The sequence below is a fragment of the Anomaloglossus baeobatrachus genome, chromosome 2 (genome assembly GCF_048569485.1).
Source record: "Anomaloglossus baeobatrachus isolate aAnoBae1 chromosome 2, aAnoBae1.hap1, whole genome shotgun sequence".
Lineage (NCBI taxonomy): Eukaryota > Metazoa > Chordata > Amphibia > Anura > Aromobatidae > Anomaloglossus > Anomaloglossus baeobatrachus.
In genome coordinates this window covers 18,860,007-18,872,991 of record NC_134354.1, presented here as the reverse complement: position 1 = coordinate 18,872,991, position 12,985 = coordinate 18,860,007, and the positions used below count along the sequence as shown (strand labels likewise).

Below are 12,985 nucleotides of genomic sequence, written 5' to 3'. Positions count from 1 at the left end.
TGCCCAGGTTATATCAGCTGCACATATATAATTATATACAGGAGATCCCCAGGTTATACCAGCTGTACATATATAATTATATACAGGAGATGCCCAGGTTATATCAGCTGCACATATATAATTATATACAGGAGATACCCAGGTTATATCAGCTGCACATATATAATTATATACAGGAGATGCCCAGGTTATACCAGCTGTACATATGTAATTATATACAGGAGATGTCCAGGTTATACCGGCTGTACATATATAATTATATACAGGAGATGCCCAGGTTATACCGGCTGTACATATATAATTATATACAGGAGATGTCCAGGTTATACCGGCTGTACATATATAATTATATACAGGAGATACCCAGGTTATATCAGCTGTACATATATAATTATATACAGGAGATGCCCAGGTTATACCGGCTGTACATATATAATTATATACAGGAGATGCCCAGGTTATACCAGCTGTACATATATAATTATATACAGGAGATGCCCAGGTTATACCGGCTGTACATATATAATTATATGCAGGAGATGCCCAGGTTATACCGGCTGTACATATATAATTATATACAGGAGATGCCCGGGTTATAGCAGCTGTACATATATAATTATATACAGGACATACCCAGGTTATACCGGCTGTACATATATAATTATATACAGGAGATGTCCAGGTTATACCGGCTGTACATATATAATTATATACAGGAGATGCCCGGGTTATAGCAGCTGTACATATATAATTATATACAGGAGATGCCCAGGTTATACCAGCTGCACATATATAATAATACACAGGAGATGCCCAGGTTATACCGGCTGTACATATATAATTATATACAGGAGATGCCCGGGTTATAGCAGCTGTACATATATAATTATATACAGGAGATACCCAGGTTATACCGGCTGTACATATATAATTATATACAGGAGATATCCAGGTTATACCAGCTGTACATATATAATTATATACAGGAGATGCCCAGGTTATACCAGCTGTACATATATAATTATATACAGGAGGTGCCCAGGTTACACCAGCTGTACATATATAATTATATACAGGAGATGCCCAGGTTATACCGGGTGCACATATATAATTATATACAGGAGGTGCCTAGGTTATACCGGCTGTACATATATAATTATATACAGGAGATACCCAGGTTATACCAGCTGTACATATATAATTATATACAGGAGATGCCCAGGTTATACCGGCTGTACATATGTAATTATATACAGGAGATGTCCAGGTTATACCAGCTGTACATATATAATTATATACAGGAGATGTCCAGGTTATACCGGCTGTACATATATAATTATATACAGGAGATGCCCAGGTTATACCAGCTGTACATATATAATTATATACAGGAGATGCCCGGGTTATACCAGCTGTACATATATAATTATATACAGGAGATGCCCAGGTTATACCAGCTATACATATATAATTATATACAGGAGATGCCCAGGTTATACCAGCTGTACATATATAATTATATACAGGAGATGTCCAGGTTATACCAGCTGTACATATATAATTATATACAGGAGATGCCCAGGTTATACTGGCTGTACATATATAATTATATACAGGAGATGTCCAGGTTATACCAGCTGTACATATATAATTATATACAGGAGATGTCCAGGTTATATCAGCTGTACATATATAATTATATACAGGAGATGTCCAGGTTATACCGGGTGCACATATATAATTATATACAGGAGATGTCCAGGTTATACCAGCTGTACATATATAATTATATACAGGAGATGTCCAGGTTATACCAGCTGTACATATATAAATATATACAGGAGATGCCCAGGTTATACCGGGTGCACATATATAATTATATACAGGAGATGTCCAGGTTATACCGGGTGCACATATATAATTATATACAGGAGATGCCCAGGTTATACCGGGTGCACATATATAATTATATACAGGAGATACCCAGGTTATACCGGCTGTACATATATAATTATATACAGGAGATGTCCAGGTTATACCGGCTGTACATATATAATTATATACAGGAGATGTCCAGGTTATACCGGCTGTACATATATAATTATATACAGGAGATATCCAGGTTATACCGGGTGCACATATATAATTATATACAGGAGATGCCCAGGTTATACCGGGTGCACATATATAATTATATACAGGAGATACCCAGGTTATACCGGCTGTACATATATAATTATATACAGGAGATGTCCAGGTTATACCGGCTGTACATATATAATTATATACAGGAGATGTCCAGGTTATACCGGCTGTACATATCTAATTATATACAGGAGATGTCCAGGTTATACCGGGTGCACATATATAATTATATACAGGAGATGCCCAGGTTATACCGGGTGCACATATATAATTATATACAGGAGATACCCAGGTTATACCGGCTGTACATATATAATTATATACAGGAGATGTCCAGGTTATACCGGCTGTACATATATAATTATATACAGGAGATGTCTAGGTTATACCGGGTGCACATATATAATTATATACAGGAGATGTCCAGGTTATACCGGCTGTACATATATAATTATATACAGGAGATGCCCAGGTTATACCGGCTGTACATATATAATTATATACAGGAGATGCCCAGGTTATACCGGGTGCACATATATAATTATATACAGGAGATACCCAGGTTATACCAGCTGTACATATATAATTATATACAGGAGATGCCCAGGTTATACCGGCTGTACATATATAATTATATACAGGAGATGCCCAGGTTATACCAGCTGTACATATATAATTATATACAGAGGATGTCCAGGTTATACCAGCTGTACATATATAATTATATACAGGAGATGTCCAGGTTATACCGGCTGTACATATATAATTATATACAGGAGATGCCCAGGTTACACCAGCTCTACATATATAATTATATACAGGAGATGCACAGGTTATACCAGCTGTACATATATAATTATATACAGGAGATGCACAGGTTATACCGGCTGTACATATATAATTATATACAGGAGATGCCCAGGTTATACCAGCTGTACATATATAATTATATACAGGAGATGTCCAGGTTATACCAGCTGTACATATATAATTATATACAGGAGATGTCCAGGTTATACCGGCTGTACATATATAATTATATACAGGAGATGCCCAGGTTATACTGGCTGTACATATATAATTATATACAGGAGATGTCCAGGTTATACCAGCTGTACATATATAATTATATACAGGAGATGTCCAGGTTATATCAGCTGTACATATATAATTATATACAGGAGATGTCCAGGTTATACCGGGTGCACATATATAATTATATACAGGAGATGTCCAGGTTATACCAGCTGTACATATATAATTATATACAGGAGATGTCCAGGTTATACCAGCTGTACATATATAAATATATACAGGAGATGCCCAGGTTATACCGGGTGCACATATATAATTATATACAGGAGATGTCCAGGTTATACCGGGTGCACATATATAATTATATACAGGAGATGCCCAGGTTATACCGGGTGCACATATATAATTATATACAGGAGATACCCAGGTTATACCGGCTGTACATATATAATTATATACAGGAGATGTCCAGGTTATACCGGCTGTACATATATAATTATATACAGGAGATGTCCAGGTTATACCGGCTGTACATATATAATTATATACAGGAGATATCCAGGTTATACCGGGTGCACATATATAATTATATACAGGAGATGCCCAGGTTATACCGGGTGCACATATATAATTATATACAGGAGATACCCAGGTTATACCGGCTGTACATATATAATTATATACAGGAGATGTCCAGGTTATACCGGCTGTACATATATAATTATATACAGGAGATGTCCAGGTTATACCGGCTGTACATATCTAATTATATACAGGAGATGTCCAGGTTATACCGGGTGCACATATATAATTATATACAGGAGATGCCCAGGTTATACCGGGTGCACATATATAATTATATACAGGAGATACCCAGGTTATACCGGCTGTACATATATAATTATATACAGGAGATGTCCAGGTTATACCGGCTGTACATATATAATTATATACAGGAGATGTCCAGGTTATACCGGGTGCACATATATAATTATATACAGGAGATTCCAGGTTATACCGGCTGTACATATATAATTATATACAGGAGATGCCCAGGTTATACCGGCTGTACATATATAATTATATACAGGAGATGCCCAGGTTATACCGGGTGCACATATATAATTATATACAGGAGATACCCAGGTTATACCAGCTGTACATATATAATTATATACAGGAGATGCCCAGGTTATACCGGCTGTACATATATAATTATATACAGGAGATGCCCAGGTTATACCAGCTGTACATATATAATTATATACAGGAGATGCCCAGGTTATACCGGCTGTACATATATAATTATATACAGGAGATGCCCAGGTTATACCAGCTGTACATATATAATTATATACAGGAGATGCCCAGGTTATACCGGCTGTACATATATAATTATATGCAGGAGATGCCCAGGTTATACCGGCTGTACATATATAATTATATACAGGAGATGCCCGGGTTATAGCAGCTGTACATATATAATTATATACAGGACATACCCAGGTTATACCGGCTGTACATATATAATTATATACAGGAGATGTCCAGGTTATACCGGCTGTACATATATAATTATATACAGGAGATGCCCGGGTTATAGCAGCTGTACATATATAATTATATACAGGAGATGCCCAGGTTATACCAGCTGCACATATATAATAATACACAGGAGATGCCCAGGTTATACCGGCTGTACATATATAATTATATACAGGAGAAGCCCGGGTTATAGCAGCTGTACATATATAATTATACTAGAAGGTGGCCCGATTCTACGCATCGGGTATTCTAGAATTTACGTATTGTGTAGTTCATGTATGATTTTTGTTATATATATATATAGATGTTGTTGTGTGTAGTTACCAAGTGTTTGTGTAGGGCGCTGTACATGTTCTGAGTGTCGCGGGGGGTGAGAGCGGTGTTGTATGTGTGTTGCGTGTGTTGCGTTGTTTGTGGAGCGCTGTGTGTCTGTAGCGTTGTGTGTGTGTGTGTGTGTTGTGCGGTTTGTGTGTGTGTGGTGTGTTTTGGGGGGAGGTATGTTTTGAGCAATGTGTGTGTTGTGCAGTATGTGCGTATATTTGTGTGTGCAGCGTTGTCTGTGTGGGTGTCTGTGTAGGGCGTTGTTTGTGATTCCTAGTGTGTGTGTGTTGTGCAGTGCGCGTGTGTGTGTGTGTTGGGGGGAGGTGTGCACCTCCCATCGTGCTCCACCCGCCATGCTGCGCACTTGCAAACGTGCTCCATCCGCCATGCTGCGCACTCCTAAACGTGCTCCATCCGCCATGCTGCGCACTCCCAAACGTGGTCCATCCGCCATGCTGCGCACTTCTAAACGTGCTCCATCCGCCATGCTGCGCACTTCCAAACGTGCTCCATCCGCCATACTGCGCACTCCCGATCGTGCACCATCCGGCATGCTGCGCACTCCCAAACGTGCTCCATCCGCCATGCTGCGCACTCCGAAACGTGCTCCATCCGCCATGCTGCGCATTCTCAAACGTGCTCCATCCGCCATGCTGCGCATTCTCAAACGTGCTCCATCCGCCATGCTGCGCACTCCCAAACGTGCTCCAGTGCGCAGTATGGCGGATGGAGCACGTTTGGGAGTGCGCAGCATGGCGGATGGAGCACGTTTGGGAGTGCGCAGCATGGCGGATGGACCACGTTTGGGAGTGCGCAGCATGGCGGATGGACCACGTTTGGGAGTGCGCAGCATGGGGGATGCAGCACGATGGGGAGTGCGCAGTATGGCGGATGGAGCACGTTTGCTCAGCCTCTCTCCTTCCAGCCTCCCTCAGCATCAGCCTCCCCTCCTCAGCCTTCCTGAGGATCAGCCTCTCTCGTCCCAGCCTCCTTCCTCCCAGCCTTCCCATCCCAGCCTCCTTCCTCCCAGCCTTCCCATCCCAGCCTCCTTCAGCATCAGCATTCCCCTCTTCCCCATGATCAGCCTCTCTGCTCCCAGCCTCCTCCAGCACGGCCTGGTCCTCTGCCGACACTCACACACCCGATCGCATCCACTCACACACACACCCGATCGCATCAACTCACACACACACCCGATCGCATCCACTCACACACACACCCGATCGCATCTACTCACACACACACCCGATCGCATCAACTCACACACACACCCGATCGCATCCACTCACACACACCCGATCGCATCCACTCACACACACCCGATCGCATACACTCACACACACCCGATCGCATACACTCACACACACCCGATCGCATACACTCACACACACCCGATCGCATCCACTCACACACACCCGATCGCATCCACTCACACACACCCGATCGCATCCACTCACACACACCCGATCGCATCCACTCACACACACACCCGATCGCATCCACTCACACACACCCGATCGCATCCACTCACACACACCCGATCGCATACACTCACACACACCCGATCGCATCCACTCACACACACCCGATCGCATCCACTCACACACACAGACACTGACGATATCGCACTTACGCGCTCATACTCACAACATCCGGGGATATCACATGCTTCTGGCCATGTGATCCTCCGTCAGGTCCTGGAAGATCACAACAGCACAGTATCGAGGCCGAGAAGCAAGCGATATCCCAGGATGTTGTGAGTATGTGGATGCGATGTGAGGTGTGTGTGAGGTGTGTGTAAGAGTGAGTGTGAGTGTGATCTGATGTGTGTGTATGTTTGTGTGTGTGCGTGTGGATCTTCTGGCGCAGCAGGACCTTGATGGGCTTGATACCAACGTATCCACACTACTCCCACCACTGCCGTGCGAGCGGGGGCCGGGGGGGGGAGGGGGGGGGAGGGAGTACAGTACTCACCTCCGTGACAGCGCTTGTAACCATGCGAGCATGGTTAGCAACGTATCCACACCAGTCCTGTGCGAGCGGGGGCGGGGGCGGGGGGGGGGAGGGGGGGGGTGGGCAGGGAGTACCGTACTCACCTCCGTGACAGCCGTGTCAGTTCGAGAAATGCGCGGGAGGAGGGAGGGGGTGGGGCCAGAGCTAACGTGCATTGCGTGAGGGGGGCGGGGCGTGGCGTGGCCGAATTGCCAATGCCTGCAGGGTGCCGGGGCGAGAGGCCAATCTGTGGGGGGGCGGAGCCTGGGCGAGCGGCTGGCCAATCCGTGTGGGGGCGCAGCCTGGGCGAGCGGCCAATCCGTGTGGGGGGGCGGGGCCATGGCGAGCCCAGCGGCCAATCAGCTTTGTGTCACCGTAAGGACACAATTTTGGAGCATGACAGACAGACAGACAGATAGACAGACAGACAGACAGACAGACAGACAGACAGACAGACAGACAGACAGAATAAGGCAATTATATATATAGACTAGAAGGTGGCCCGATTCTACGCATCGGGTATTCTAGAATTTACGTATTGTGTAGTTCATGTATGATTTTTGTTATATATATAGATGTTGTTGTGTGTAGTTACCAAGTGTTTGTGTAGGGCGCTGTACATGTTCTGAGTGTCGCGGGGGGTGAGAGCGGTGTTGTATGTGTGTTGCGTGTGTTGCGTTGTTTGTGGAGCGCTGTGTGTCTGTAGCGTTGTGTGTGTGTGTGTGTTGTGCGGTTTGTGTGGGTGTGGTGTGTTTTGGGGGGAGGTATGTTTTGAGCAATGTGTGTGTTGTGCAGTATGTGCGTATATTTGTGTGTGCAGCGTTGTCTGTGTGTGTGGGTGTCTGTGTAGGGCGTTGTTTGTGATTCCTAGTGTGTGTGTGTTGTGCAGTGCGCGTGTGTGTGTGTGTTGGGGGGAGGTGTGCACCTCCCATCGTGCTCCATCCCCCATGCTGCGCACCCCCCATCGTGCTGCATCCCCCATGCTGCGCACTCCCAAACGTGCTCCATCCGCCATGCTGCGCACTCCCAAACGTGGTCCATCCGCCATGCTGCGCACTCCCAAACGTGCTCCATCCGCCATACTGCGCACTCCCCATCGTGCTGCATCCCCCATGCTGCGCACTCCCAAACGTGCTCCATCCGCCATGCTGCGCACTCCCAAACGTGCTCCATCCGCCATGCTGCGCGCTCCCAAACGTGGTCCATCCGCCATGCTGCGCACTCCGAAACGTGCTCCAACCGCCATACTGCGCACTTCCAAACGTGCTCCATCCGCCATACTGCGCACTCCCCATCGTGCACCATCCGGCATGCTGCGCACTCCCAAACATGCTCCATCCGTCATGCTGCGCACTCCCAAACGTGCTCCATCCGTCATGCTGCGCACTCCCAAACGTGCTCCATCCGCCATGCTGCGCACTCCCAAACGTGCTCCATCCGCCATGCTGCGCACTCCCAAACGTGCTCCATCCGCCATGCTGCGTACTCCCAAACGTGGTCCATCCGCCATGCTGCGCACTCCCAAACGTGCTCCATCCGCCATGCTGCGCACTCCCAAACGTGCTCCATCCGCCATACTGCGCACTCCCCATCGTGCACCATCCGGCATGCTGCGCACTCCCAAACGTGCTCCATCCGCCATGCTGCGCACTCCCAAACGTGCTCCATCCGCCATGCTGCGCACTTCCAAACGTGCTCCATCCGCCATGCTGCGCACTCCCAAACGTGCTCCATCCGCCATGCTGCGCGCTCCCAAACGTGGTCCATCCGCCATGCTGCGCACTCCCAAACGTGCTCCATCCGCCATGCTGCGCACTCCGAAACGTGCTCCAACCGCCATACTGCGCACTTCCAAACGTGCTCCATCCGCCATACTGCGCACTCCCCATCGTGCACCATCCGGCATGCTGCGCACTCCCAAACATGCTCCATCCGTCATGCTGCGCACTCCCAAACGTGCTCCATCCGTCATGCTGCGCACTCCCAAACGTGCTCCATCCGCCATGCTGCGCACTCCCAAACGTGCTCCATCCGCCATGCTGCGCACCCCCCATCATGCTCCATCCGCTTAGGAGTGCGCAGCATGCCGGATGGTGCACGATGGGGAGTGCGCAGTATGGCGGATGGAGCACGTTTGGGAGTGCGCAGCATGGCGGATGGAGCACGTTTGGGAGTGCGCAGCATGGCGGATGGACCACGTTTGGGAGTGCGCAGCATGGCGGATGGACCACGTTTGGGAGTGCGCAGCATGGCGGATGGACCACGTTTGGGAGTGCGCAGCATGGGGGATGCAGCACGATGGGGAGTGCGCAGTATGGCGGATGGAGCACGTTTGCTCAGCCTCTCTCCTTCCAGCCTCCCTCAGCATCAGCCCCCCCCTCCCAGCCTTCCCCAAGATCAGCCTCTCTGCTCCCAGCCTCCTCCAGCACGCCGTGCTCCTCTGCCGACACTCACCCACACCCGATCGCATCCACTCACCCACACAACCGATCGCATCCACTCACCCACACAACCGATCGCATCCACTCACACACACAACCGATCGCATCCACTCACACACACCCGATCGCATCCACTCACACACACACCCGATCGCATACACTCACACACACACCCGATCGCATACACTCACACACACCCGATCGCATACACTCACACACACAGACACTGACGATATTGCACATACGCGCTGATACTCACAACATCCGGGGATATCACATGCTTCTGGCCATGTGATCCTCCGTCAGGTCCTGGAAGCTCACAGCACAATATCGCCGCCGAGAAGCAAGCGATATCCCAGGATGTTGTGAGTATGTGGATGCGATGTGATGTGTGTATGTGAGTGAGTGTGATCTGATTTGTGTGTGTGTGTGTGTGCTGTTATGTTATGTATGTTCCGCAGCTGCAGGACCTTGATGTGTGGATGCGATGTGATGTGTGTGATGTGTGTGTGAGTGTGAGCCGTGTACACTGGTAACTATGATACACATCGGGTAACTAAGGGACCTTAGTTACCCGATGTGTATAATGGTTACCAGCTTTCACGGCCTCCGTTAAGATCCCAGCATCGCAAGGTTATGTGTGGCGCTGCCGGGATCCTGACGGAGCCGGTGTAGAAGCAAGCGATATCCCAGCATGTTGTGATGTGTGAGGTGAGTGTGAGAGTGAGTGTGATCTGATGTGTGTGTACTCACCTGGGAATCGGAGCCCCGTGTCAGTTGGGCCACAGCGAGCGTGCATTGCGTGAGGGGGCGGGGCCTGCAGAGAGCCGGGGCGAGAGGCCAATCCGTGTGGGGGGGCGGGGCCATGGCGAGCCCAGCGGCCAATCAGCTTTGTGTCACCGTAAGGACACAATTTCGGAGCATGACAGACAGACAGACAGATAGACAGACAGACAGACAGACAGACAGACAGACAGACAGACAGACAGAATAAGGCAATTATATATATAGATATACAGGAGATGTCCAGGTTATACCAGCTGTACATATATAAATATATACAGGAGATGCCCAGGTTATACCGGGTGCACATATATAATTATATACAGGAGATGTCCAGGTTATACCGGGTGCACATATATAATTATATACAGGAGATGCCCAGGTTATACCGGGTGCACATATATAATTATATACAGGAGATACCCAGGTTATACCGGCTGTACATATATAATTATATACAGGAGATGTCCAGGTTATACCGGCTGTACATATATAATTATATACAGGAGATGTCCAGGTTATACCGGCTGTACATATATAATTATATACAGGAGATATCCAGGTTATACCGGGTGCACATATATAATTATATACAGGAGATGCCCAGGTTATACCGGGTGCACATATATAATTATATACAGGAGATGCCCAGGTTATACCAGCTGTACATATATAATTATATACAGGAGATGCCCAGGTTATACCGGCTGTACATATATAATTATATACAGGAGATGTCCAGGTTATACCGGCTGTACATATATAATTATATACAGGAGATACCCAGGTTATACCAGCTGTACATATATAATTATATACAGGAGATGCCCAGGTTATACCGGCTGTACATATGTAATTATATACAGGAGATGTCCAGGTTATACCAGCTGTACATATATAATTATATACAGGAGATGCCCAGGTTATACCGGCTGTACATATATAATTATATACAGAACATGCCTCGTTGATACAATTACTTTTAATCTTTCATTGCATGCTCTTTTAGCTCTTTTATCTGCTGTACAGTAGACTGCCTCTCCATGCTGCACAGTCTTGTTTAAACCCCTAGAATGCACAGAGCAGGGTTGAGCTGTTATAAGAAGTACAGTACAGAGCAGAGAGGAGCGCTCAGCAGCACAGAGTATTTCAGGATGAAGTCTCAGATTCCCTTTCCTCCGCAGCCTGTAGTGTAAGATGTATAGACATTGTGATTTTGTTCTCCGCCGCTCCTGCCCTCTGACCCGCGCACACCGTATCCGTCACGCCCGCCTTTCCTTCTGGTCGCCTGCCAGCTTTTATTTGTATTTTCTTCACATCTTATCGCACCTTTCAAGTGCCACCGAGAGACGGGAATCGTAAACTTGTAGCAGAAGTGTCGCCCCTAATTAATATCCTGGCGGCCGGCTCCTCATTAGCATGCGCAGGCGGTGGTGCGCTGCAGCTTGTTAATGGGTTTGGATACCGGGGGCAGATAATGAAGGGCAGCGCGGCTTCAGCCCTCGGTACCGCGCCGCGTTCTCACACGATGCAGACCCCGCGTCCTCGCTGACTCCACCCTGGTTCTGTTTACTTTGTAGAAAACACATATTGATATATTTCTCTTAATTTATAACTTTGGGAGTAGTTTGGTAAGAACAGAACCAGCGGCTGAAAACCTGCTCATAGGCCGGGTTCACTGGGCTTCAGGATCTGGATAACATGCTTTATGCTACTGTACCGCCCCGCAGGCTTGGCTGCGACCGCCGAGCCGCTCGGATCCGTGCTCGTACTGCTGGTGGTGGCTCGAGCCTCTCACGGACCCAGGGGTCACGTCACTCTGCAAGGGAGTTGGCGCTACACGCGGGGATTTGGGTGGTGAGTTCTACGGCCGGGGCCGCGGTGGTTTGATTAGGAATGTAAGTTCGTGACGCCACCCACGGGTTGTGGTGATTGTAGACACCACCGCTGCGGTGAAGGTATGGGGGGCTCCCGGGAGCGGTGTAATGGCGCAGCTAGGTGTTGACCCCTCCGTGGGTAGGTGGTGTTGGTCCCAGGGCCCGGTAGGCGAGGGCCGGGGGCAGGGTGAAGTGTTGCGGTGCAGTGCGATGCCTGATGGCACTGGTGTACTCACTCTGACACAATACACTGGAGTCTCTGGTAAACCAATCGGAGTGATGAACGGAGCCCGCAGCCGGCTGCAGCTTCTCCCGGTATAGGTTGGTGGTTTCCGCCTTTCTCCTGCACCTCTGTGTGTAAATGTTTGACTCCTATGCCTAGACACCGGTAGTCCGCTCCCCGACTTGTATATGCCGTAGGAGCCCGTTTGCCCGCAGGCGCTGGCCCTTTGGGTCTCTATGCCTTGGCGGTGGCTTTACCCCGTATGGTTGGGCTGTTGTCTTCTAACGGGTCTTGTGTGGGATAGGTCCTTAAGTCCAGTCCGTAATCAGTTGATTCGACTCGGACCTGTCGGTTCAGGACTTTGTACTGGGTCTGTGTACCCTGCCTGGTGCTCCGTAATCCAGTTGGCTCCCCGGTTCGGTTCCGGTGGGCCACTACCCTGTCCCGGTCCTTTACGGTTCCACCGGTCGTATTCCCGGTCTCCTGCAGGCGGCCACCACTGTCTGCCTCCTTGCCAATGGTGACTGGGCTCCGACCCAGCCACCTGGTAGTCTCTTATCAGGGCACGGACACAGGACTGCCCGTGACCTTGACTGCTCTCAACTCCAACCTGAACTTCACTC

The 12,985-nt window shown here is 48.2% G+C and overlaps 1 long non-coding RNA gene across 1 annotated transcript in view; it reads right to left on the bottom strand.

Moving 5' to 3' along the window:
* LOC142290856 (uncharacterized) overlaps positions 1 to 10,411 on the bottom strand; it is a 122,834-nt gene extending 112,423 nt beyond the window's left edge. The window contains exon 1 of the long non-coding RNA XR_012750393.1: positions 10,233 to 10,411. This is a non-coding gene — a long non-coding RNA (uncharacterized LOC142290856). The remainder of the gene's footprint in view (positions 1 to 10,232) is intronic.
* Between the last annotated feature and the right edge of the window lie 2,574 nt (positions 10,412 to 12,985).